Source organism: Varanus komodoensis, unplaced genomic scaffold, assembly GCF_004798865.1.
Source record: "Varanus komodoensis strain SLA01 unplaced genomic scaffold, ASM479886v1 scaffold1, whole genome shotgun sequence".
Taxonomy (NCBI): domain Eukaryota; kingdom Metazoa; phylum Chordata; class Lepidosauria; order Squamata; family Varanidae; genus Varanus; species Varanus komodoensis.
In genome coordinates, this window is record NW_025335268.1 from 104247249 (window position 1) to 104274902 (window position 27654).

At 42.0% G+C, this 27654-nt stretch overlaps 1 long non-coding RNA gene across 1 annotated transcript in view; it reads right to left on the minus strand.

Moving 5' to 3' along the window:
* Nucleotides 1-8097: 8097 nt before the first annotated feature.
* Nucleotides 8098-27654, minus strand: part of LOC123027929 — a 41171-nt gene continuing 21614 nt past the window's right edge. The window contains exons 2-3 of the long non-coding RNA XR_006415595.1: nt 10081-10254; nt 8098-9956 (exon numbers count right to left, since the gene is read on the minus strand). This is a non-coding gene — a long non-coding RNA (uncharacterized LOC123027929). The remainder of the gene's footprint in view (nt 9957-10080; nt 10255-27654) is intronic.

The following is a 27654-nucleotide window of genomic DNA, read 5'->3' on the forward strand; positions in this document are numbered from 1 at the left end:
CTCTTGCTCTCCTCCCCTCTCCAGCTCACATGCACCCTCAGAACAGCTCCAGAGGATCCCCCGATGCTCCACAGCAGATCTGTGGGTCCTTGGGTGGGGGGAATGGAAGCAGAAGGAGCAATGAATTGATTGCCAGGGAGAAAATAACTCAGGTGGGCAGCGTGGGCTACAACCCATTGGGATTCTTTTGCACTATTTATTTATATATCACCATCACAGAACATGGTGTCTTAATAAACTGCAAAACGACTGATCCCTGCCCCAAGGCGCATACAGTGAAAATGCAGTCGAGGGACCAAAAGAGAGAACAGGGGAAAGAAGAGATCCAAGCTAAGCAGCAGCACAATGGTAACAACGATGATTAATTGCATGTACCCTTTTCCCTCTTGTGAGAATATATATTCATTGCAGTTCTATGTGCTTAGTTGTAGCCCGCCACAAACCAGATGCCCTACCAATGCTTTTGACTACAGCTCCCATGATCCCTGACCATTGGCCATGAGGGGTAGGTCTGTTGGGAGCCAAAGCTCAGAACATCGGAGGCCACTGTGCTAGGCAAGCCTGCTGTGGGGAAGTGGTGCCAAAGGTTTCATAAGATGGTGAGTTCTGAGGAGGAATTCAAACGGATTAATGGCTTGAGCCAGAGCATGTTTAGATTCTAAACATTCCTGCAATTCGCAACATACTTCAGCCAACCATGATTTTTTTTTTTCTCTCGTCAATAGGATTGCACCATCTGGGAAGTGTCCAGCAAGCCACCTGTTCTGGGAAGCCGTTCCAAGAAGAGAGAGAGGCTGGACTGAGCTGAGGACAGCAGCCTTGTCAGGCAGTGTCCCACTGGATTCATGGCCCTAAGTCTTTGCCACTCGGCCCTGAATCTTTTTGCGGGAGGGTTCCCCCCTTTCTTTTTTGGGCAGAGAAGAGGAGAAATGCAAGGCCAGACTGAAAAAAGAAAGCATCAGCAAAGGAACCACCGTCTGAGTGCTTGTTCATAATTTGTGGCAGTGACTGATCAGCTGCCTTATTTAGGATAGGAAGGGAGTGAAGGCTTAAGCATCATTGGAGTTCCATAGAAAGAGAGGAGGGGCAGAGAGTGGCTGGGTGAGCTTATTTTCCTCTTGGTCCGTAAGCTTCAGCTAGTGGGGCAAAATACCTTTCCTGGTTTTTTAAGGGTCCTGCAAATGATGATGCTGGTGATAAAAATCTAATTATGCACATATGTTTGCATATATTAATTAGCATATGAAAGTTGGTGTCCTGGGCCAGCACCTTGGAACGATCTAGTGCGGAGGGATGGCTGTGGGTGATGGCGCTGGAGGAGAGATGTCTTGTGATACAATGTCATTATCCCTGTTCAGCATGGCAGGAATGTTGCTCATCCAGTGGGGTGGTGGGATATTCATTTGTCTTTCTGCTAGGCTTGAAAGTCCCGGTAGCCATGCCCTGCAGATTGCAGGAAGCTGGGTTGCTCCGTGTCTACAAACCCACTCTGGGAGTTTATATCTGACAGGAGCAGGTCCTTTATAAAGCTAATAGGTCTTAATTGTTCATTCAGCGCCAAGCCACTCCAAAATATTGCTCCTGGGAAAATGCAGTTTCCTCCTGCCACTGTGTGGATTGCAGTTAAGCTTCATGGGGACAGGGATTTCCACAAGGGTGGCAGAAGTAGATATGTTCCTACTTGTGCAATAGTCCCCACGCTGCAATTCTTTAGCCTTCACCTTGTTGCTTCCGCTACAGTTACATGAATCACAAAGGAAGAGTCTAAGGCCAAGCATACCTTATTATCATGATTGCATATGTAAATATATTTATTTATTTAACATGCTGGGAGCTTCTAGATCAGGGGTCTCAAACTCGCGGCCCGCAGGCCAATTGCCGGGATGGGCGGGGCACAGGGAGGGGCCCTGCGGCCTTCAAAGCACCAGCGGTGCCCGGGCCAGCCGCGGGATAAGCGGCCCACCACCGCTGCAGTGGTGGAATACTTGATGCGGCCCAGCCTCACCCAGATTCTACTTCCAGCCGCCCCCAGGTAAGTCGAGTTTGACACCCCTGTTCTAGATCATGTGGCAAAGAGGAGGGATAAGCTAACTTTTAACTCTTTCTGTTTTTCCGAATACAATCACTCTCCCTCCAAAGCTTATGTCTGCATTTGTAGAAGCCTCAGCAGCAAGGTGGGAGGGAGTTCCATTGTGGGACATGGCACAGAGGATGGATTAAGCCTTTCTCCACCAACGTGCCATTTCCAATCTGAATCGGTGCTCTCCATTGCTGCCAAACTTAGGAACTACAAAGGAGAGGGCCCTTTTGGTGGTGGCACCATCCTTCTGGAATCACCTTCCATCAGAGATACATCAGGCCTCTTCCTTGCATCTGCTTGAAGACCTGCCAGTTTTTGCTAGCATTTCCATAAGCTGTGGGCTGCAGGTTTTATTTGTGTTATGTTCTTGGATAGTTAATGCACTATTTATTTTTGGCATATTTATGTATTGCTTTTATATTGTACATAGACTTGAGAAGGGTCTGCCCTTGAAGGTGGGCTGAAAAATATGTTAAATAAATAAAACAATTCAAAATATGCTAATACTATCACATATTGGTGTATTGTTGGCTCTGAAAGAGTAACACATTTATTCCAAATAATATTTGGTGGACCTGAACCCACTTTGAAAGAAGTGTTATCTTCAATTGACAGATTAAAGATGGCTAGATGGAGATAACAGCTTCTGAGAAGGGGAAATGTAAACAGTAAGATAAGGCGATAATGAAAGTGAAAACGTCTGTGACATTTCTAGGCAAACACTAAATGTATACAAGGTAAGCCTACTTGTGAACAGTCATTATGATTTCTCTTGTCTATATTTGAGTTCTCTATAGAAATCTAATTACATTTCATGGGTTCTTGATGCCTCACCACTAATATAAACACAACACAGGTGTGGAAGCTCATGCCAGTTTGCCAAATCCAGTTATCCTGGGTTCCAGTATGGCCCTTTGATGTCCATGCCGACTTCCCTGCTTGTTCCTGTTGTCCAGGTTTTCTTATAACTCTTGTGGGTATTTTTCTGTTCTAACAGGCTGAAATGCCTTGCCAAGGGCTTAATTCTTGAGGCCCAGGTAAGACCTTTAAGCCAAATACATGGTATTCCTAGTATCTGGCCACAGACCCTGCTGCCTTTGGCCCATCATTGCACTGTAGCCCCAGGAGTGTCTTTAGTATGAATTTGGCCTTCAGACTGGAAGAGGTTCCACCACCCACCAACACAAGAGTGTCATCTTCTCAGGGATCCAGCCCCCATCACCAATGTAGAGTGAGTGGGAGTGTGTGTGTGTGTAGCTGCACCTCTTTCTGCCTCTCATCCCAGCCTCACCAATGCCTCCTCTTTTTCATAATCACACAAATGATGCTGAGTGACACTTGACATGAATTATTATGTGTCTGGAAGTAAAGGCATTGCTTCTGTCCTTTTAAATCTTCTTTGCAGCTCTCTCAGAGACAGGTAGAATTTCAGAATTGTGTTGGCAGCTAACCCACAGAAGAACCTACCACACTGTAAAGCTGCAAGCCTATACCTATTTACCTGTGGGGAGCTTGGTGGAATTTACTTCAGAGGAGTAAAATCAAATCCAGCTCTCGTCATGTGCAGGATAGGAGACCCCAACCTTTTTGGACCAAGGGGCACTGTAGGGAATGTGCAGAACTTCTGTGACCTCAAAATACAGTCCATGGAGGACATGATTGGACACAGAACGGATGCTGTGGGATGCTGGTGGAGCTCACTCTACAATCGACCATGAACTCAGCTGCAACATGGGAGAGAAATAGGGAAGCCAGAGGCTGGGTGGGAGGAGAAACAGCAAAATGGGAAAAGAAGCACTGAGGCTAAAGGAGTGGAAGTGAAATAAAGAACAGAATATAGGCTATAAAGAGAGAGGAAAACAGACTAGCCTAACATTTTGCAGGGTTTTAAATTTTATTTTATTTTGAAGAGGTTAGCAAGTAGAGAATTTTGTAGGCATCACTGGAGGTTCCACTGGGACCCAAGCTTAGAGTAGAAAAACAATGGGTCTTAAGTTAGTCACAACTTCAGTTCTATTGATTTCAATGAGTCTTTTCTAAGTCTGACTGTCTTGATCTAACCTTAGTATTTATGAAGCCATAAGTCACTTTTTCATGGTTTTAACACATTTTATTGTAATGCTTAATATGGTAGGCAATTAATCTAATACCAATTATCACACACAAAATATTTTAATATTGCTTATTTTACTAATTCTGACTTCAAAATGATCCTGTAGAACCTTGTTCTGCTGCTCTTGGATGTCTCTTCACAGTCAGTCTGCTGGCTTTGAAGAGGTTGGTCTCAGTTTTGTTGATGGATGCTCTTATCTTTAAGAAACTAATGTCCATGTTTAATAGAAATCTGGGGCCTACAATAACACTAGCCCTATTCAGGTATTCAAATTCCCTATTCAATTAGAATTGTTTGTGTGTGTGTGTGTGTGTGTGTGTGTGGGAGGGGGGGAGGAAGAGAAAGAAAGGAGATAGATTTTGGACGTGCCCAACTTTTGCTCTTTTGTTTTCCAAAGGGCTACTCTGACTAAATCTGGATGCAATCCCAGAGTGTTTAGCAATGTGAGCTGATCACCCATCTTTCCAAAGGCAGAGAAAAGATCATTATGAAAGGAAACAGAATGAATGGGACATCTTCTTTTTTTGCAGCTGAGTCTGTTATTGTTTTGAGGGGCTGATTCAGGAATGAGGGGCTCTCCCCGTTTCCCCTCTGTACACCCAATACCTGTTTGTATCACTAGGGTCACAGGACAAATTGGCATCCATTATTGACTTTAGTTGAGGCAGTGAATTCTAACACACTCCTCTTTGTTTGAGGTTGCTAAGTTATAAAACCACAAGCTCCACAACAGGCCAGGAAATGACACAACTGTGCTGTCTTCTTTGAAGAACAAAAAATGTTTGTGCCTTTGAGGGCTGGCACTTGTGCACCAAAAGGTCTTGAAGGAAACAACGTGAAAGAAGAGTGTGCCCTCAGAGTGTGGACCCAGGCCAAAATTCATCACAGTCTTTTGCTGAGGAAAAGTTTGTCACTGTTTACAAAACCTGAACAGTTGAAACTCGCTTAAGGCCGCAGGTGAGAATATGGTAACAAGCACAGTACAGAATGTTCTACCTGGTGCATGTCTTCAACAGAGAGATGCAGCACATTTCTCTGCTTGTTCTTACTTGCCCATGATGCATAAAAAGTGGCCCATGCATTTATTTAGTCTGCATTCTGTGTGGCAGGATTTTGCATTTAATATTATTTTCTTATCTTGAAAATGCCAGGTGCTTTGCTTCTTCCTGCAGGAAGTTCCTGAAATGATCTCTGAAATCTTCAAAGTGAGGCTGTAGTACCAGGCATATTTGATTTTACTGCAATACTGTAAAGCCTTGAGCAATAAAAGTGTAAAGTCCCTGCTTTCCCTTTTCAAAAACAAAAGGTAGCCGCTTTAATATTTCCTAAATCAAGCCTAAGCCAGCAGTCTAGTAAAATCTTGGGAAAGCATGTAAGTTACGTATTTGACCCAAGCAAGCATAATGTTGGGATGCAAAGCCAGAGTTTCAATCTGCCCATAATTTCATGATTCAATCGCCAAGTGTGATGTTGGCTGAAGATGCAGGCAGGGAAAGAACAGAGAGGCAGATCACAAATTCAGAAATGAGAAAGCAACAGAGGGCAGCAAGACCAAAAAGGAAAAATGAGCCTCCTAAAAGTGACTTACAGTAAAAGGAAGAAAATGAAAGAGAGCAGGAGAGTGGGAGAGCAAACTAGTTTGAGGTGGAGGAGCCGGGTGCAAGAAAAGCAGGAGAAAACGCACCCACAGTGAAAACTTGCTTGCCCAGCAGTGGGTACCTTCCTCCCACAACAGAACGCTCTGCAGTGGGGCAGCAAAAGAAGGTCAGTTTGTCCTTATTTTAAAGGGAAAAACAGCCCTATTCTCCTGTTGGTTACCAGAGTCTTCAGGGCCAGTGGTGTGAGCCAGCTGGAAATGAGTTCCGGGGGAATTCTAGGGCCCTGGAACTTGCCCATTCCTGCCCAATAGGAAGCCAAGAAGCTGAAAGTGGAGGGGGCCAAGAAAAGCACCAGAGACAACATGTTAGCAATACAAGGGGCCACAGCAGAGATGACAGGGAAGGAACAAAGCCGAGCAGTTGGGGGCTGAGCATGCCATTGGCAGAAGTGAGGAGAGAATGGACAGAGAGGCTTCCTGAGGTGCCTCTGCAGATTTCCCTTCCCCACCCCGGCTAGATGTGTTTACTAAAAACAGAATCCTACCATTCCATAAGGCTTCTAGGGCTATTCTCTGGTAAGCATGCAGGGCGCATCTACATTCACTATATGAGACTGAGAGAAGGTGCTCTTGGAACCCCTGTAATGTTTCCCACAATGTAGGATTTCTTGGGACATATTTCATCCCAGCATCTGGCTGTGGCAAACGCCTGGACTAAGACGGCTCCTGGCCCTGCTCGTGAACCTTGAAGCTGGAATTTACTTCATCTTTTGACACCAAGCAGCAACGGTTCAAAATAGCCATGGGCCTAATCCAGCTGAGCATATTTTAACTCCCTTTTAAAGAGACGATTAAATACACGCCCATAGTTTGCTGTCCCCCTCTTGGATACACATTGAAGTATGATAAGAAGGTTTGAAAGTGTCAGAGAAGACATGAGGAACTCCATGAGTCAGGAGTTCAGGAGCTCTCATTAGGCAGTTCTCCTAGCAGGGTCACCCAAGATTTAGGTGCATCTACTCTCTTCTGGAGTAGCAGTCACATCAGCAGAAGAGAATTGGTAATGATGGCAGCAGGAAAAATTCCTGAGAGACAATTACAGGGCAGCAGAGGTAGTTGAAGGCAACACTAGCAGAGGATCTTTGACCAACAATGGCAGTGATGCTCAAGCTATATCTGGTTAGTACTGCACAAAAGGCAGCAATGATAACCCACTTCTGAATATTCTCACTGTGTGAACCATATGAAGAAACAATCCAAATATTAAACAAGGGATTGTGCCAAAGTGTGAGAGTCCTAGGTCAGAAAGCACTCAACTAGCTACTGGCGAAGAGCAAAGGACCAGTACAAATACTGCTATCACTAACAGTGCATTTAGATCAAAGTCAAAAGAAATGCCCATGGTGGACATGCAAAGAGGTGAAAGAAAAGTCCAGTGCTGCATAACACATACAATTGCAACTTGGAACCTGAGACATATGAATCAAGGCAATCTGGAGACCATAAAGCAAGAAACTGAATTGTTAAATATCACAGTGCTTGGTGTGAGTGAAGTAAAGTGGATCAGAATTGAAATTTTCAGCCAGACAAACCCAGAGCATTTTACTCTGGAAATGACAAATTCAGAAGAAATGCAGAAACTCTGCTACTGAGACAAGATGTTGAATGGGCAGGAAGGAGCAAAATGCAAGGTCTGGCCAATTCCTATCAATGAGAATTCTCGGAACACCTGTCAACATGACCATCATTCAAGTCTATACTCCAAAAACAGATGCTGAGAAGAAATAGAAAAACGTTATGCAAGCATTCAAGAGAAATTGATAATATACCAGAACAACACATATAATCCTAGGTGACTGGAATGTAATAGTGGGGGTGGGGGGGAGCAGAATCAATTCTTTGAGGGAAATTTGATCTTCAGTCAGAAGCAAAGCAGAAAAATGACTCACGGAAGTCTGAGAAGCCAACCATCTGATTTTGGTTTCAGGCAACCAATCAGACAATTGCATATATGGACATTGCCAGATGGACAATACAGGAATCAAATAGACTACATAATTGGAAATAGAAGATGGAGAAGCTGTATTCTTGCTGCCAAAACAGGACCAGGAACAGATTGTGGTAGTGACTGTGAACTCTTAATATTAAAAAATCAGAATGAAGCTGGAAAAGATCACTAAAACAAACATAGTGCCAAAATACAGCTGAGATAACATTCCTGAGAAATTTATAGTCCACATAAAGAACAGATTTGCATTACTGAACTCAATTGATCAGAAGCCAGAAGAATTTTGGACTGCAACTAGAGACATTATTAGGAAAGAATGCAAAAAGACTAAACTTATTGTAGCAAAAGCAAAGAAAAATCTAGATTAATGACAGATAAAAAATTTGAAATTACTATGGACAAACATGAAGCAAAGGCAAAAGGTTTCAAGAATATAGTCAGAATCCTGAATGCAACTTTTCAGCAGCTCTAAAAATGTGGCAAAATGTAGAACAGAACAAAAAAAGAGAAAAAACAAGAGACCTCTTACAGAAGACCCAAGAAATCACAGGGAAATTCGAACCTAAATGAGGGGTGCTAAAAAACTAAAAGGGAACATCCTAGAAGGTCAAATGAAAATAAAGAGAAGGTTGAAATTATACCGGAAAGAACTATACCGAAGAGATAAAAGGATAAGAAACTCCTTCAAAAGGAAGCTTATGAAGAAGAGCCTGCAATATTAGAAAGAAAAATGAAAGTTGCTCTGAAAGTACTTAGAAGGAATAAAGCACCCAGAGCAGGTAGACTTCCAAAGAATTATTCCAATTCACAAAGACTGAATTAGTACAAATCCCAACAAGACTATGCCAAGAAATATGAAAAACAGAAGAATGGTCCTCAGACTGGAAACATTCAATATACATTCCAATCCCCAAGAAAGGAGATGCTATGGAGTGCAGCAATCCTGAGATCATTGCATTGATCTCCCATGTAAGCCAAGTGATGCTTAAGGCGTTGAAAGAATATGACCCTATATGGAATGAAATGCCTGAAGTTCAAGCTGGATTGCAAAAAAAGAAGAGGCACTCAGGGCACAAAAATATGCTGGATACCGGAGCACACCAAAGAATGTCAAAATTTCAATCTATGCTTTATAAACCACAGCAAATCCTTTGCATGGATCACAAGAAGCTAGGCATGGTCCTGGAAAAAAAATGGGTGAGCCTCAGCATTTGATTGCCCTTATATGTAACCTATTCTGTGGACGAGAAGCTACAGTTATGGCAGAATATGGAGAAACAGAATGGTTTCTTACAGCAAAAGGCATCAGAAAATGGTGCATTTTACCTCCCTATATGTTCAGTATGTACACAGAACATATTATATGGAAAACTGGATTAGAATCAGAGGACGCAGGAGTGAAATTGGTGGAAGATAAATCAAACATTTAAGATAAGCAAATGATACCATACTACTGGCAGAAAACAGCAATGAACTGGAACAAGTCCTGATGAAAGTGAAAGAAGAAAGTGCAAAAGCAGGACTGCAGATTAACAGCAAGCAAATAAAGATCATGGCTACAGAAGAATTACAGAACTTTACCATCATCAGTGAAGTAATGAAAATTATAAAAGTTTTTACTTACCTTGGCCCAGTCATCAATTCAGAGCAAGATTAAAGCTAAGAAATTAGAAAACTTGAGACTCAGAAAGGCGGTGATGAAACAACTAGAAAAGCTAATCAAGTGTAAGGATGTTTCACTGGAGACCAAGGCCGAGATCATCCATGCTATTGCATTCCCATAAAAGCTGGACAGCGAAGCAAGCTGGCAGAAAAAAAATGATGTACTTGAAATATAGTGCTGGAAGACAGCTTTTTGAGTTCCTTGGACAGTCAGAAAGATGAACAAGTGAGTCCTAAATCATATCAAGCCAGAGAGCACAGTGACAAAACTGAAAGTGTCATATTTTGGGCACATCACGAGAAGGCAAGACTCATGGAGGACAATAACAAAAGGGAAAGTAGCTGGCAGAAGCAGAAAACCACCACTTAGGGCCATGAATCCAGCGGGACGCTGCCTGACCTGGCTGCTGTCCTCAGCTCAGTCCAGCCTCTCTCTCTTCTTGGAACGGCTTCCCAGAACAGGTGGCTTGCTGGACACTTCCCAGATGGTGCAATCCTATTGACGAGAGAGAAAAAAATCATGGTTGGCTGAAGTATGTTGCGAATTGCAGGAATGTTTAGAATCTAAACATGCTCTGGCTCAAGCCATTAATCCGTTTGAATTCCTCCTCAGAACTCACCATCTTATGAAACCTTTGGCACCACTTCCCCACAGCAGGCTTGCCTAGCACAGTGGCCTCCGATGTTCTGAGCTTTGGCTCCCAACAGACCTACCCCTCATGGCCAATGGTCAGGGATCATGGGAGTTGTAGTCAAAAGCATTGGTAGGGCATCTGGTTTGTGGCGGGCTACAACTAAGCACATAGAACTGCAATGAATATATATTCTCACAAGAGGGAAAAGGGTACATGCAATTAATCATCGTTGTTACCATTGTGCTGCTGCTTAGCTTGGATCTCTTCTTTCCCCTGTTCTCTCTTTTGGTCCCTCGACTGCATTTTCACTGTATGCGCCTTGGGGCAGGGATCAGTCGTTTTGCAGTTTATTAAGACACCATGTTCTGTGATGGTGATATATAAATAAATAGTGCAAAAGAATCCCAATGGGTTGTAGCCCACGCTGCCCACCTGAGTTATTTTCTCCCTGTCAATCAATTCATTGCTCCTTCAGCTTCCATTCCCCCCACCCAAGGACCCACAGATCTGCTCCAGAGCATCGGGGGATCCTCTGGAGCTGTTCTGAGGGTGCATGTGAGCTGGAGAGGGGAGGAGAGCAAGAGGAGGTCCTTGTGACACAGGTCATAACATAACGTGCCCCATCAAAAGCATACAAAATGTAGATACCCTTCACATTTAAGTTTCATAATTTCTCTACCGACCATCACCAAATATGAGTTGAATTGACTATAACAGAAGCCACAGCTCTGAATTTAGACAAGCTGAGCAGGGCTGCCCATGATAGGACATTTTTGAGGGCATTCATTCATAGGGTTATCCTAAGTCAGAAACGGCCTGATGACAGATAACAGCAACATAGTTTGCAGTAGCATGCCTAATGCTGCCTCTCTCATGCACCAACATGGTTGCATGTAACTGCCTCTCCATAAACTGGATCAGATGCTGGAAACTAACACCAGCAAGTTTTTTCTTGGCCAAAATGTACTTTGAAGGAACCATGTGAGTAGGTCTTCTGTCACACAGCACACAAGAGAAGAGGGTTGTCTTTACATAAGGTTGTCTTTACATAATAGCAGTTTCCCAAGAAAGGTTTTTGTCCCATTCATTTCCAAGTTAACAGTAGCAGCTGAGACATCTTGCAGTAAAAAATATTTGCATCTAATTCACTGTATATAATGACCTTTTCAAAGTGCCTGATATGCCAAAAAGTGGGAAGTTAGGGTAGGGTAACAACCAAATTTGAATTCCTTTTGTTATTACCTTTCTTTGATCTCCTCAATGTGCATTGTCTGTCAGCCTCACACCTGGGAGCTTTCTGTCTGTGCCAATGACTATCAGTAAAATAACAACATAATAGAGGGGAAAAATTGGTTCTAAAAATGAATCCCAGCAGTCATTTCCTCAGATAGTTGTCATTTCTCTGTTTGTGAAAGACTCTTCAGTAGATATTTGCTGGAACCATTGAAGAAGACCTGGCAAATGAGCGGTTGCCACCTTTCTAATTAAGTGCTAAGTGGTTCATACTTGGATCCTAGGCTTCATATCAAATCCTTGCAGAAGTCACTTCATACATTATGTTAATATCCTGGCACTTGGTGGCTTTCAGACATGACAAATGCTCAGGGTATGCTAAAGCACATATCCTTTATTCTATAGATGCCTACATATCTGTGCTTACTGTGAAGTATAAAAATAAATACAGAATCATGCACAATAAATATTCTTAAAATCCTGTGTTTTCCCCCTTTTTACAGTTATGTACAAGATCAGAGTTTAGAACTTTTCTGTGAATCTTGTTGGTTACAAAACCTCAAACGCTGCTGTATCATCATTTGTTCTGGGTCTTCTTTCATACCTGTCAAAGATGACACGGTTGCCACACCTTTCTTGTCGGTCCCTACACTGTCAAAGTGGCCTATATTCATAAGCTCTTTCTCTGAAGACTGTGTCTTTGCCAGGTAACCTCAGGCCTCCTGAGGGTCATATCTGGCCCTTTGGGATCCCCAGAGGACCATGCTTCTTTTTCCTGATAAAACATGTGATTTTCCAGTTTTTTCACATTCCTTTCCCTACTTGGAGACAGTGATGCTATGGTCCCTAGGCAGCATCTGTAGGGCAACAGATTCTTTCAGATTCCCAGATCCATGACTGGACACAGCAGTCTGATCTCTGAGCTGGAAATTAGCTCCAAGTCCATCTCCTCCCATGCTTTGTAACTCGTGTAGCGAGGACTGCTCCAGCTGCTCTTCAAGGTCAGGAAAGTTACTTCAGAGAGAAATAAAAGAGGGGCTTTGTGGATGCAGGGAAAGGAAGAGACTGGGGAAGCCAGGATTTGGGATATCCTGAAGTCACTCCAACTTCATTCCCACCCCCAGTGAGATGCTTTAGCCAGATAGACAAAAAAAGCCAATGTAGCAAAAATACAGGGTAGGAGTACTGCGAGCTGAAAATAACTCCTGATCCATGCCTGTAGCTTTCTGAGTTTGGGGGCTTCATAGGCATCCCAATTGGATTGCATTCTAAATGGTCAAAATGCTGCTTTTCTTGAAGCTTAATTACTAGCAGAAAACACTTAAAGTTAAATATGCTTGGACTTGGTGTGTTTGTGACCCCATCCTTTGGTTATTGGCTCCATCTACTACTAAAATAGGACCTTCTAGAACTTTTCTAGAATGAATGCAGTCCTCAGGCTGAAAGAGATGTTCCCTCCATGATCCATGTGTACCAGAAGAGTCTACAAAATCCCAAGATTAGTTTCTGTACTTCATTGCCTGTAAAAGCTACACTTTGGGAACATCTTTAAAAATAATATGCAGCAACATTTTCTCCCCCACCCCCACTAAAATAAATAAATAAATGGGGGGAAACACTTTTTAGATGGATTTCACAGGATTTCATGGTGAGAAAACTTGAAAGCGATGAACAGCTGTGCTCCGTTTTTATGGAGGGAAATGCACAACTTCAGGTTTCTCAGAAGTATGAGCGTGCTGCAAAACTGGGATATCTTGAAATGGTTGTAATGAAAGGTAATAGTCACAGACTTTATGCATAAAGTATGTTTTATAAATTAATTGTTGGCCTCATTTTATTGCTGTATATCTATTTGGGTAGTTTAAATCTTTGTAAACCATCCAGGAAGCTTTGGATGTCAAGTGATACAGAAATGTAATGAATGAATGGAGCATCTTTGGTGCAGTACCTAGAGTAGACCTGCAGGCAACTTTTCAAGGGACACCAATTACCTTCAAAATCACATTCAGAAGTCCCTTTTCTCATGGGGGCATGTCCACTTCAGAATACACGTAATATCTGTGTTTAGCATTTACCTCAATTTTATCTATTTCACTCTGTGATATCCAACCTGCATATATCTAAAGATCCTTGTCTTCTTTTTGCCTTCCAGTAATGATTGAACTAATTTTTCATCCAAGTTATTATGGATAGGTGAATAAATCTGCAAAAATTCTATAGGCTTGGTCCAAATTTACATTCATCCTTGGAGTATAAACCAATGGAACAAGTTAGTCATGATTACATTAAACTGCATTGATTGTAATGGGTTAACTCTTACATCTTGATCCAGCCCACTAGGATTTACAGTAATCACGACTAAAATAGTTCCCATTTATTTGAAAGGATCTACTGTATTTAACTATGATCCAATCTACTGTGTTTATGATCTCTCAAGCTGCAAAAATAAAGAGTGCCTTTTGGAACATAATCTCAATATTTGTAGATTAATGAAAAGAACCTCTATGCCAAACTATCAGGTCACTCTCCATCCTGAATCCATCAGCTTTGCTGTTAATACAGCAAATGGTACATAGCTCTCAATGACATGCCCTACTCCTAGACAATGTCTTTTTTTTTAGTAAAATAGATCAGATTCCTTCTGCTCTTTTCATAGTTACTGAAAACAACCAATGATTTAGGATAATGAATATTATTGAAAAGCGCACGTGTTGCCAATCTGCTTGGCACAGGGCAGAAGAGGTATTTCACCCAGTGTTTAGCATTACATGACGCTATTGCTTTAAGAAATTCAGCCAAATTAGAATTTGTTCAAGAGATTCCCTGTGATTATTGCAATGACCTAATTTTCCATGACTGCCCATAGGCATACTTTAATTTATGCTTAATAAACCAACATCCCTGCTTTGTGTGCATGTGTGATATGAGTGCCTGCATGCATGCACACTGGGACCAAATCTGCCTAGATGTGGTGCAACCATATGTTAAGAGATCCCTTAGATGCGTGGGTGTGTGCATGGCTGTACAACTGGCCGTATAGGACACGTGGTAGCACTTGTTGACAGGTGATCTGATGACATTGCTGAAACTCAGGAAACAAAACCATCAGGGCCAACACAGCTACTTAGATGCCAAAGTTTTACAAACCAGCTATATATGAGATGACAACGAAAGGTATGAGTACAGTGCTACATCATTCAGAACAAGGAGAAAAAAATAACGAGCAAATTCAAGAAGGGTGATAGAAAGAAGATGCGGTCAGAAATGAAATTGTGGTGTTCTTCCATCCCTAGCTGAGCACCAAACTTGGGCAGTCTCCTTTGTCACTGGCTTTCACAGGAGGAAAGAACCAGGCTGACCCTGTATCTCTCCAGGTCAGACTCTGTCATATGGAAAATCCAGTTTTTGTATGGGTGTGATATTACGTATTGCAAGTTGCTTTACATTAGCCACTTGGTGGTCTGAACATTGAGTGGAAAGGGATTCCTTCAGTAGCCTGAGATAAGCAGCTAAAGCAAACAAGGCATACTACAAGGTTGCTAAGATGTTTTGACTTGATATGCTGAAACAGGGACCTTTTTCTCTGGGAAATGCATGTTCTTCCTTTCTGTTTGTAGAACTAATGATAGCTTACTCCTCAGAGGATGGAAGACGTATGTTCAACTCTATTTCAAAACATTGCCTAATCTTGGGGCACTATCTAGGAGCGAGCTTGGTTCATGTTCAGGTCCTGTGAATGCCTTAAACGGGGAATAGCTTGCTTGCTGACGCAGAATAAAGCACACAGTTAACAAGCTATCAGAGAGTCAGTGAGCTCTGCTCTTTGTACAGCAAATCCCAGCTGAACTTTTAAAACCTAGACTCTATTTCTTAACTGTAGCATGCCAAGGGTTTATCTTCTCATACTAGTCTAAGCTTTGTTAATCAAAATATATAGTATATGAGGCAATTGTACCCCTAGAAGTCTTGAAAGTATTTTACAAATTCAACTTTGAGAGGTTACCAAAGCTACAAAATTTATAAAATTGTAAGTGTGCAGGGAACAAATGGAGATAAATTAATTCCCCCAATTCCTCCCCACACACTAAGAATGATCTTTCATGTAAAATTAATGGGTATTAGGTACAGAAGCAAAGGGAAGTAATTCAAGTGCATAAGACAGAATATCACCTTACAGAAGTCATTGCCAGAAGACCTTGCACATTAGCACTAATGGCTTTAGACTCAATTTTACCAACATAACTAATCATCATTGATACAACTTTCTTCCAAGAATCTGCCTAACTTGAGTACATCTATCAATGGTTATTAAGTGTATTAATGACTATTAGCTGTGACAGATAGCATGGGATATTTTGCATAATGAATCTCTGATGCAGTCCATGCAGTACTCAGAGCATGCTGGGAGTACCAGCTATAATGAAGGGGAACGGGCCCGGAGAACTGCAGTTCATAGAATCATAAAATAGTAGAGTTGGATGGGACCAGAGGGCCACCTGGTCCAACTCCCTCTCAGTGCAGTATCCCAAGTTAAACCATCTCTCTCAGATGACAGTGCAGTTGCATCTTGAATGCCTCTAGTGTGGGAGAGGCCCCAACTTCCCTAGGTCATTGGTTCCATTGCTGTACGGCTATAAGATCTGCCTAAGAGTTGTGGTTCATGGCTAAATCCAGTGAGCAGACTTCTGTTCCTGGAACAGGGATTTCCTTTCTCATTCTACACCCTGTGGTCCACTGTTCATAGCCCCAATTCTGTTCCAAAGAGTCTTCCAACATGGATTAGATTTGGAAGGTTAACACATGGAGAGAAGGCTGAAATGTTGTTGGTGTCCATTCTACATTACTGGATACAACATGTGATTCTGAAACTTCATGAAGCAGCTCTTGCACTGAAAAAAGAGATTGTGATTCTACAACCCAGCATAACATTAAATCTTCTGCTCCAAGCTTCTTCCTGCCTTTGAATTTCAGTTCTCAAAGCAACACTTCCATCGCTGTGTCTTTGCAGCAACCAGGTAAAGAGGCCATGATGTATGTTCCATTGCCAATTTGTAGCAAAGCAAGCAAACAGACACACAAAAATTAGCACCCTGCACACTAAGCTGCTATGTGGGGAGCGAGAATCAATTATTTTGTTTTTCTGCAGATTGCTAACTTTAATTAGCTCTCTTCACTTAACATTATATGGAAATAAGAGTGCGCTTCCTTTATGGCAAGTTTCCATGATAGCATGGCAAAAGGCAGGATCTATGTATGCAGGCTCACCACTTGCACTTGTCCATTTGTGAGGCAAAATATGATGAATTACATGCTGGGAAGAAAGACTGCAAAACTGGTCTCATTCAGGGCCAAAGTACACGTTAGATTAAGCGCACTTTTACAAAAGTGTGCTTCACAAGACTAGTACAATTCTGAGTGCACAACAGCCCCAATTCAGTACCGCATGGAGATTTGGTCAACCCCTGAAAATTGTTCTTCCTCCCTGCAGAAAAGGGTGGGCCATGAGAAAGTCCACTGTGATCAGCTGTATTGCATTTCTATCAAAAATACATTAATTATTTTCACATTTGCCTCCATACTGGAAAGTCACTGTGGTGCGGTGGTTACACTCTTGGTCTGGGGACCTGGGAGATCTGGGTTCCAGTCCCCACTCAGCCATGCAGCTCAAGAGGTTGCTTTGGGCTAATCTCTTACTCTCAGTCTAATGTCCCTCAGAGAGTTCTTGTGAGCATAAAATGGAGCACAGGACTGTGTAAGCTGCCTTGCGTTCCTTGCAAAAAGAAGAAAAAGCAGGATATAAATGTAATGGAATGATAGTATACATATTGTTTGGCACATTTGAAATGCTGCCCTCTTTTGTCTTCTCTTTTGGTGGTACTGTATGTTTCCTCTTTTTAGTTTAGATATAAGTGGACACCCTGAACATCATGACATAGTACTTCTCTGTGGTTAACCATCCCTCAAGGAGCTGCGATGTATGCCACCCACCCTTATGTATATACAACTCCAGGGTAGGGAACCTGGGTTATTTGAAGGCTACACAACCCTCGCATAACCCATAGTCTGCTGAACAGTTAAAGATTGTTAAGCCTTCAACTGATCCCTGCAGGGGCTGCATATTCACAATGTTGGCCAGTGTGCACTGCAGCCTTCCAAATATTATTTAACCTAGATGGGCTGCCATATCAAGGAAATCAGTTCTCTGTATAGTTTCGTTCCCAGAGTACTACATTAGATGTTTCAAAGCATAACAGCAAAAGAGATGCCAAGGATATCTGTGGGTGTGAACATACTTAAGTGCACAAATGTAAGCTTAGGGAAAGAATTCCTGAGAATTAGGGGAGCCAGATCAAAGGAAAAGATCTAAGATTCTAGGTAGATTGTCTGCCATAGGGTAATTTAATAGAAGAGAGCAATGAAAGCTGATAAATCCTGTTAAGAATGCGTAGTATAGGGTGGGTGGAAGCTAGTCGTCTATTTCAGTTCTTAGAGTGCCTAGACTGAATACAGTCAGCAACAAGTTGTATGCGCCTGGAAGATTGATTTTTCCCCTCTATAGAATGTTCTTTGTATGTCAATTCCCCTTGACTTTTGAGCCTGAGATGTAAGATACCTTCAGTACAAATATAATCAGTTGGCTGCAGTTCCCTTGGATTCATTGAAATGTGGCACCATCCAGACAGTGACACAGAGAAAGCTTTGTAGATTGTGATTTGTACTGAAAAGTAGCTGTTCTTCCTTTAGGGGTGGGCTTAACAATGAAACAGTGTGATACAGTCACTCCAACAGGTATGTCCAAACGAGGTGCCATTTTCCTGCAAGCTCCATCTTAAAAAACAACTCTATCTAATTCTGCATTTTAGCAAAGGGAATGCAGAAGTAAGGTAGTATTAAAATAGCTCTTAAACACCCATCCCATATCAGGCTTTGCTTGTGGCTGGTCCACCTACTCCAGAATAAAAAAGCGAGAAAAAAGGCATGGCTGCTAGATATGGATTCAAAGTAATGTCTGTTTTAGGCTTCATCCTCAGATTTTGTCCCTGGATGGCCAGATTCATCCTTAGGATTGAAACATTTATCCTAAACAAAGTAATTCATAGTTGCTGGGCTGCTATTCCTGAAGGTCCAGGAAATAATAAAAAAAAGAACTGATTTTGTACTACTCTGTCTTTCACTAATAAAAAACTGTAATTAAACTGTACTGTGAAGCCTAGTGCTGCTGTTGCTATTTGTTAAATTGAAATGAAAGAAAGAGATGAGAGAAAAAGGAATTTGCCCTTTTGTCATACATTGCAAACTGGATACTGTGCATGGAGGTAACCAAGGAAGACAGCAGATGGTATTTGTGAGTTGAATATGCATGACGTACAAACATATTTTACTTATGTCTTTAATCACCCATTCAATAACTTCCTTTCTGACAAAGAAACAATAAATGAAGGCTTTGGTTGGAATCAAAGAAGAAAGGCATAGAATAGCATAGTATTGTTTAATATGTGGTGTTAATAATAGTGTCTCAGCACATTTCTAAATATAAAAATTGCTGCTGTTCTTATTATATTGATTTGCAAGCTCCCAGGACAATAGCGGCAAAACTACTATTGTCCAAAAGGTGACCATATCTACCATTGGCTAGTGTGGTAAGATGAAGAGGTATGCCTTTTTTCAGTGACTTGCCATCATACCAGCTAAGGAAACCAATCTCATTATACTTTGTTCACATCCTCTTTTTAGATTATGGAAGTATTAGCCATGCAAATGTTCTCTTAATCTGGTGCTAGACTGATAGTAAGAATGTTTCTTTGCACCCATGAATTCTAGTCTATATCCACTATAAAAGTTGCCTCGACTGTTATATAAGAGTGTGTCTACACATGAAATGTTTAGCTATCATACAAAATGAAGAGTAAAGAAATTACTGGATATGACTTGTATGTAATTGGGAAGAGAGAGGATTATAGGGTGCCACCACCATGCAAAAAGAAACCAGTGTTATGTCCTGGTGCTTCTGCATTAAAAGAGGAACACACAATGTTCTTGAAACAATGATCCTACTGTAATGGATGAGAAAGAGAGGGCTAGAATAGCCATTTTGCTTAGCAAGGCATTGAGTGGATTTGTCTGATCAGGGGAGAAAAAGAAACTGTGGTGGTTTCTCCCCCCTCCCCTCCCCGCCTCCACCCCATTACATGATCTGGTCATATCCCACCACATTTCATAGTTATCTACAGTGAAAGTGGGTTACTTGTCTGAACCCAGCAAGAGTGGGTGGTAGGTATGGTTTCCATGCCACCCCAGAACCCTAGAAGTTCTGGTAGCTTGAAATCACTGTCCGTGCCAAACAATGACAGAGTGCCAGTAATTCTGGATATGAGGTGGCATGCAGAGAGCACATGAGGGGCACCTGGACAATGCGTAGAACTGCAGTGCATGGAATGTGGAAATAATTATCATGGCAAAGGGGCTGAGAAGGAATAGGCAGGAAGGGAGCTCTTGGGGGCCTTCCATTGACTTCAGGGGCAATTGCTGTGATAGCATTGCCTCTTTTGCTGTGATAGCTTTGTGTTATTGCTGGGAGGGGGATTGACTTGTGAGGAAGCTTAGGATTGTAACTCCCTATCCTTCTCCACCACACCCCAACCTGGCTCTGTTTGAGTCCTTGTGCCAGTGGAATTCTGCTGAAGCATCGTCAAAAGTGTAGTACAGCAATAACTTTGACATCCAATGGCATATGTGGATTTAGCTATAAACCTGGCTGTGTGCAGTGAGGGTAAGTCCTTGGGGAGTCAACAATAAATTTGCTATTCAGTTAAACTTGAAGGAACTGCATCCTAGAGAAACAACATAGCAGCTACCTTTCCTTTCCCCTTGAGATACTCCTATTGCCCTTACCCATTAGGGAACTGCGTGACTTTTCTTTTGCTTCAATTTTAGCACTAAGATTTATTTTGTGAGGCTCACGGAAATAAAGAAAAACTTTCCCCAGCACACATTTTGTAGAAGTTGTTCAAGGAAAAAGAAAGCTTCCACAGCTATCTTCCCCCACTGGCTTTGCCTCCGTATTTTTCTGAAGTATCGGTATTCAGCACTGAATGAATGTAAGTACTGCTAAATTTCCCAGACTAGCACTTAATGTAGCTGAGTCAGAAAGGGACACAAAAAGGTTCTAGCAACAGGAAATAAAGGCATGCTCCGGCTATTCTTTTATTGCGGTTTCTACCTGAAGATCCCATAAATACTTTTTCATAATTCATCCCATGTATCTGGTTCCAGTTAATCAGAATGGACACACCTGTCATTTTGTTCTGTCTTCATTTCTTGAGTTTTAAGTTTGGTTCATTCATCTTATTTTCCATTCATTCTAAAAATGAATGAACCATTAGGAACATAGAAAACTTCCCTTTTTAGAGTCAGACTATGGCCCACCTAACTCAGTACTGTCAACATGGATTGGCAGTGGTTCTCCAGGGTTTTTCTCCCCAGTCACTGTCTGGGGAGAAAAGTTCAAGTTCACATGTCACCACAAATTGTGGGTAACATTTTATGACGGGTGGTCAGGTCATGCAACTCGGTCACTTACTGGGGGTGAAGAACATGATAAACCCTAAAGGGCTTCGAGTCTTGTTCATGTCAGCATGGCTTATAGTAGGCTTGAGAAGCCATCGCTTATAGTAGGCTTGTTGAGAATAGCTTGTTCATGGGGCAGACTGTTGTGATTCCAGACCAGTCAATATGGTTTGCCTAAGGTGCCACAGAACCACCTGACAAGGGCAGCCAAAATTTCATGCTGTTCTTTGCAGTCTTGCTAGTGCTGTCTCCAACCTTCCTCTTCCTTATCAGTGACTTCCCATCTACTGATGCCACAAAGTTCCCTTCCCCCTTTTAATCAATCAATCAGTTAATTAATTCCTACACCACCCAACCACTGAAGCTCACTGGGAGGTTTTCTGAGCCACTTCTCTGAGACTGACTGATGACAAAGATATTGACACTACTATGCAACAGAGGCTTGCTTGATTATGCAAACCAGCCCAGTGTCTAAAAATTCAAGCACACTGAGTTGAACCTAGATTAAGTCATGCTTAGGGTAGAATGCATCCATTGAAAGCATCTGGAAATAAAACAGTCATAAGTAACTTGAGTCCTGTTGATTTCTGTAGTTCTGCTCTAAGCATGACTAGGTCTGGATCCAACCCAGTGGACAAATTCACACAATTATTTACCATGGTTTCCAGCACATATCTGGTTTCTACAGAAGCTCATTCCATAACCCAACCCATTTATAGGTTGTCCTGTTGTCTCAACCCAGCAAAGATGGATTGTTGTACAAATTTAAAACAGTCCATAGATTCTGGGTAGTTTGTTACACATGGAAACAACCCACCCTCATTGGTTTCAGCAGACATAATAACCTCCACGCAGGAATTGGGTTATGGAATAGCCAATTGTGAAGCAAACCATAATGGCCTGATTTACACAATCATTACACAGAGTAGTTGCCACAGCTGAAAATGATTGTGCAAATCAGACCAATGTCTGATTTGCCTTCCTTTTGACTTACAGCTTTTTTTCCCCAAAACAGATGGGTTAAGATTTGTTTTATAGCCTTTTTGTGACCATCATGACACAAATTCTAGGGGAACAGAGTTTTGGAGCCTAGATATACACAATGCTGTCATTTCACCAGACAAAGCATTAGGAACTTTCATCAATTTCTCCTCTCAAGAGTAGGACAGTGTAAATGTAATAAATCTTAGTTAGGCTTCTCAGTGGCTGTTCCTTCCAAGTCATTCAATTTTGTTAGCCCTCACCTTTGCAATGTTTAGCAAGCTGCAAGGAAACAAGCACAAACTGTCAAATTTTCCATTGGTATAGTTAGACAGAGCTCCACTGGCCTCAAGCAATTTCTGCTCTATGACACCAGCAGATAATTTGACCTAGAATGAATAACTCAGCAAAGGGTGATGACTTCTTCCTGTAAGTGATGGAACATCTGGCAAATGTTCCTGTCCAAATCTATTAGGCATGCATTGGTGGCATTTTTGCATGGAGCTCTAGACACCCCTATCTACAATCAATGTCAGGGGGTGAACTAACTGGTAACTCGCAGCTTGGTTGGGAGTCTCCAAGCAGCAACTTATGCAATATTATTTATAGCTGCAAGAACAGATCTGCAGTCTGCATGAGGAAATGGTCTGGTGTCGTTTTAGCAGCTGTCAAGCCACACAGATTTGTGAACGTCTCTTCAAAAACCTCCAAAGAAAATGCCTAGTTAAATGAGCTGTAAGTGGTTTGCAAAGGTAACATGTTGGTTACACAAGAGATCTAATTTCTCACAGCTCCTCGGCCAACCTATGCACTTAGTTTTAGACTCCATGAGTTCACAGTCTGTGAAGTCATCCACAAAACTGAAGGATTCCCAGGGGGATTATGTAAATTTGATCCTTCCTCCTCCATAAATCTTCTGCATTATGGCTATGAGGTATTGACAATGCCTTTGAAGTCACTGAGCGTGCAGGCTCCGGCGAGAGAGCTGCATGTGAACAGTGCTGCAGAGCATTGGAATGACTGATTCCATTCCCTCCATTTTGCCTCTCCACCTAATCCTAGATGCTCAGCATGGGTCCTGACAATAACCACCGACATCAAATTGATTTTTAGAACCACTCTGGAACCAACCAACCAACATAACAGAGCAATTAAAACCTTAATCCTTCAAGACCGATGGAAACAAAACAAAACAAAATGATATTTATTTGCTTCCTACAGGCTGGAAGATCTCAGTGATGAAAACATTCCACAAAGACGGTGTTGCCACTGAGAACCCTGGCTCTCCCTGCAGATGCCAGCCTTGCTTCAGCTGGGCAAGATCCCTGCAATAGTAAGGAGCTTCGTGTAGTGGTTAGAGTGTTGGACTGGGATTCAGGCTATCTGCACTTTAGTCCCCACCTGTCCATGAAGCTCACCGGGTGACTATCCTGCTCAAAACATTGCTGTGATGATACCTTGGAAAGGAAGGTGACTATATGAGCCACCTTTGGGTTCCTTGCAAGAGAAAAAGGAGGGGTTTAATTGTAATAATAAATAGCATAGATAACTTAAAACAGACATTAGAAATGTCACGGAGGGTACTATAGAAGAACGTATTTCCCAACTTCGTATCTGTGTTGGACTGAAACTCCTGTTATTTCTAGCCAGCAAGCCATTTCACTGGCTAGGAAGAATAGGGTATGCAAGTCCAACACATCTGGAAGGCACCTAGTTGGGAAAGACTGTCCTAAGATACCCAGGTCTACAACAACGACAACCACCATCTAGCTTCTGCAGGATAAATGCAGCATGAGAAACAAGAAAGATCCATATCTGTGCTCATACTAGGCTATAAATTCTTCAACAAATCAGCATCAGGTTGCTTGGAAGAGGGAGGCAGAGGAATCTAGTGCCTGGAGAGGTGTGGGGAAGTTGTCAGGCCCCTGCCTTCAGATCTGATCATCCTCTCCCTTCCCCACCCCTAGGGCTGATGGTAGTTGTAGTCCAGCAACATCTGGGGTATCACAAGTTTCCCATGCCTGGGTTAATGGGCAACAGGACTAAAATGGTCTTTGATTTATTTCATGGAGGCTACCACAGGACACTCCAGCATGTTGTTCAAGACGTATGGTTTTCAAAGTCCAGCTGCAACCATAAAACAGCCTGAACAAAGTCTACAGATGAAAAACAAAACAGCTAGGCCTTCATTTGTGTCCCTTGACCTCGCCAACATTTAACAGGAGAAGACATTAGATAACATGAACCTGCTGCTCTTGTATGCTTTTCCTGAGGACAGTGCAGTCTTTCCCATCCCAGTGTGCTTTCGGTGCTTTAGACCACAACTCCTATCACCCAACTAGTATGGCCAGGTGTCAGGGATTATGGGAACTGTAGTCCGCACTGCCTAGAGAGCCTTAGGTTGGGGAATGCTGGGGCACTGACCCTTTCCCCCCCTCTCTGTTTGTGTGAATTGCTCAATATTTATGGTGAAGAATCTACATAGGTGAAAAACAAACAGAATCTAAAATGTTGAACGCCTATAGATTGTGCACAGATTGACACTTTTCATGCATATCTTACCGATGGCTGTGGCTCTTAGAGCAGACCTGTGCAAACCCAATACATTCCAGATGGCTGACTGTCAAAATAGCTCGAGATAGAGAGAGGGAGAATGTGCCCTGCACATTCAAAACACCTGAACTGCTGTCCTTCATAGGGGTGAACTGAAGTAAAGAGAGAGAGGGAGGAGGCAACAAGCAAGGGCTGGCATCCTAACCAGAATGTCCAAAAAGCCTTGGGGCAATGCACCTGGCCATTGCAAAGGATGCTGTTCTATTACTGGCTGTCATCATATTTTTCTTATTGAGAAGAATACTAATTCTATGAAAGCGTCCTTATTTTGTTTCCAGATCATACATATCAAAAAAGGGCTTATTGCATTTCCCAGTTGCATATTTGTAGGATCCGCATCAGTGACATGATTTAACCCATTGAATTGCTGATATCAGAAGATGAACCAATTGCATTTGCCCACCTCACGTGCAATAAAATTCACCTAGTAATAATACTGCTGAGTATTAATGATTATACTGCTATATAAACACCCAGGAGCAACTGCTCAAAGAGCTTTGGCTATTGGGTGGTACAGAAATGTAATAAATAAATATATCACAATTACAGCTCTTTTGGCCCTTTATGCATCTACATGCACTCATCATATCTTATAATGCATACATGGATTTTGTGTTTATTTGTATCATAGTTAAAACGATAATAAGTAAAATGATGTCCTTCCATGGTATTGCAACGAAAGTGGTATGGAAGGTCACCTACTGTATAAGGCAGTGTAATTGGACACCCGAAGGTTCCTTGTCTATGCAAGGCTAGTAGCACTTCTCCAATGGGATCATAACTAGTGCAGAGAATCTTTTCAAACAGATTCAAAATATTCAAGTGTCATGTTTGTTTGGTTAATGACTCATAGCTCTTGTCTATATTACTTGATGCCAATCCTGGATGTTGACAAAGCTGGCCCACACCCTTCTGGTTCCAGGATCTCTGGACATCATTTCCTGGGCCCATTGATGTCTTATTTGCTCCCAGGCTTTGAGTGCTTTATTAGGCGGGCAGTGTCAGATTTCCTGAGGATCAGGACATGAACAAAGAAATATTGGACTAGTGCTCAAAATCTTCTATAAAATCAGGTTAGCTTCTTTTCTGACACCCTTCCTTATCTAATCTTGGGCTTGATGTTACACTTTACAGAAGAGTGCTGCTGGGTCAGACCAAGGTCCATGTGTTCTACACAGTGGCCAACGAGCTGATCACACAAACCCACAAGTGGGACACTGGGGCAACAGTGCTTCTGCCTTCAGAGACATGATTCCATCACTTACATCAAAAAGTGAATTCTGGAATTAAGATTTACTTTCCTAAGAGCCTGATTGTATGCATGCTGACACAGAACTACATTGCAAGGAGGAAAGATAGATTGGTTGCATTCAGCCAAGACCTGCTGAGGGTTTCTATCCCTCATGAGTGGGGGAAAAAATCATGTGATCCTGATTACACCCAGTCCCCAGATTAAGAACGAGTTCTGTTCCTGAGACTGTCCTTAAGTCAAATGTGTATGTAAGTCGGATCACGTATATAAAAACACATAAAGCACTTAAGAAACACTTTTGTAAACACTAAAAAATGCTAAACCTAATACAGCAGTGTAATAATGATGATAATACAGCAATAATAGAGTAACTACAGGAAGTAAATTGAGAGAGACAGAGAGAATGAGAATTTGTATGTTTGTGTGTAGGCATACAGCACTGTTCTTAAACCAGTTTCTATAGAAAGATAGAAAAAAAGTAATAAGATTATTAAAGGTTAGCAATTTTTGAACTAACATTAAGCCAAACATTAACTGGATGATGATGGAGATGGGACAGGTGTAGGAGAGGATGGACCTCATGCTGGAAAGACAGGGTTTGACTGAGCTGCTGGGAATGGGGGTTACCCCTGGAGTCACTTTCTAGTTCCAACTTTGCCACCTACTGCTTTTCACCTCCTCTTTCCCTTTCCCTCCTCCCTGCCTCCCTCTTCTTCCCTTCCTTTCTCTTTCCTCCCTCTCCTTGCCACCCGATGCCCCTGGGTCTCTGCTTGCTGCCCACTACTCAGTGCCCGCCACCCGCAGGCACCTCAAGGATGGGGCAGGACTTCTGGGTTTACTCATTCTTAACCAGCTGTTGTTCTTCACTCAGATGTTCATAACTGGGGGACTGGGTGTATTTAGAAAATGATTTGTTCCTTGAAAGTATCAGAGGTGCATTAATCAGTTTTTGACTGATTGACTGAATCACAGGAATTGCAGTAGTTTGGCTCTATACTTAGGGGGATTGGATTGTTTAATTGTTCAAGGATTAGTTTAAGTAACCTGTAAGCTTCATGGGTCCAATCTGAAGAATCATATTTTTCCATTGAAATTGTCAGCAATGGAGCAAAACTGTCTAATTGATTTCTAAGGGACTACTAAAGTGCAACTATATTTCCCTTGATGGGCGGGGAAAGAAATATAATATCTCAAATATAAAAAGTTTGAGGCTTTGAGACTTCGGAGAGCTAAATTTATTCAGAATAAAACCTTTTTTTTTTTCATTTTGTTCATTCCTTCCTCTCCTCTTTTTTCTTTTTGCGGTAAGTATGCAATATTATTTACATATGAGTTTACAATTTGTTTCCTTCTCCATAATCCCTTGCTTGAGTAGCAGTCAGTGTGGAGTCATGGTCACAGTGTTGGATACATGCAAGAAAGTCAGCAATGGGTGTAAAACTCAATTACTCAAACTGGCCTACATCAGAGGGTGGTTGTGAGCCCTCAAAGCTAAGATACGTCTCTGAATTCCTTACCTTTTTTGTTTTTTCTGCAGGGAGAGGGTTAGTGAACAAGCACCAAGCTTTCTTTCTCACCCTGCACACACTTTAAAGCAGTCTTGCTCAAAATTAGTGCCTTCCAGATGTTTTTGGATCTGGACTCCCATCAACCCCAGCCAGATCACCAAGGTTCAGAAAATGTGCAAGTTGTAGTCCAAAAATTCTGAAGAGCATCAAGTTGGAGAAGACTGCTTTAAGGCTGCTTTCAGTTCTGGCCAGTTTGACATTCATGGGTTCTTTTTTCTCCCTTCTTTCAACATTTCTCTATGGAATATCTGATAGTATATTCATTTGTTACATTTGTATCCCAATCTTCCCTAGGTAGCTCTTGTCAAAGCAGAAGCAGTTCAATAGTTTCCCAAGGCAAATGGC